Raw genomic sequence first — 1,251 nt, 5'->3', positions numbered from 1 at the left:
AGGAAAGCTGCAGAGCACAGCAGCCTTCCCTGGTGAGTGCAGGCAGGAGGCAGAGACAGTTCATAGAATCACAGAATCATAGAATGTCCTGAGACAGAAAGGACCACAAGGGTCACAGAAATCCAGCTCCTGGCCCTGGAGAGGACAACTTCAAGAATCCTACCTGAGAACTTCTTTGGCTCTGTCAGGCTTGGTACTGTGAACACTTCCCTGAGGAGTCTATTCCAGTGTCCAAACACTCTCTGGGTGAAAAACCTTTCCCTAACATCCAACCTAAACCCCCCCTGACAGCTTCAAGCTGCTCTCACTGACGTTGCACAGCAAAATCAAATGCAAAACTGGCCACTGCTGGCATTAGGAGAAGTCACTATACGGAGCTGAACTTCATGAGTTCGCTCAGGGACCTCCTCTTCCTCATTTGCCTCCTTTGTCCCATCTGTCCCATATCCTGAGGCAAAGTATCTACAAAGTTCTGGTCACAGACTTTGTCCATCCCTCCCGGACACTGAAAGTTGCTCCATTTGTGGTAAGGATAAGGTAATTTCTCTTGCTTGATGGCATAATAAAATATCCAACTTGTGGGAGCTCAACCATGTAGACACTATAGCATTTGACAAAGGACTATTTAGGCAGTGGTATTACTCAAAACACAAAGGGCACTGTTTTGGGGCTGGTGTGATATGCAGAGCCGAGGATATTTGGCAGGACCTAGGTGAAGTCCTGCTCATGCCATCATGGGGTACCCAATGTACTGCAGCAGGGAGGCTGAAGCCCTGCGAATGCTGGGACCCTCAGTGCCACTAAAATCTCACGACCTTGTGGGTCAAGGGATTTGCCTTGAAGCCATTTTGCTTCCCATTCTGCTCACAGAGGTGTTTTCCTCGGTCACCTCATCGAGCACCAGAATAATAGGAAGAAAATCGCCGCGGCGTTGACAGACACAGTGCGGCAATGCTCAGCTGCGGCCAGACACCGGGGGCGGGGTGGGGGGGTGGCTTTTTTTGTCCCAAATACATGGTGAACACGAGGCTTCTGTTCCTCCAGGAGCGGCGTGGCGATGCTCGGACCGCGGGCATTTTAACAGGGCAGGGTCACACGCAAACCCCCGGGCGCGGCACGGCGGCTCCTCGCCCGCAGTTCTGGACATCGGCTGCCGGGCCCGGGGACTCCGCAGGGGAAGGGCAGGGCAGGACACACCCGGCCCGGTCCCCCCCATCCCCTCCTTCTCCTCCCCATCCCCTCCCTTCGCAT

This window comes from Prinia subflava, chromosome 2 (assembly GCF_021018805.1).
Source record: "Prinia subflava isolate CZ2003 ecotype Zambia chromosome 2, Cam_Psub_1.2, whole genome shotgun sequence".
Lineage (NCBI taxonomy): Eukaryota > Metazoa > Chordata > Aves > Passeriformes > Cisticolidae > Prinia > Prinia subflava.
The sequence above is the reverse complement of the archived record's forward strand: the minus strand, read 5'-3'. Positions refer to the sequence as shown.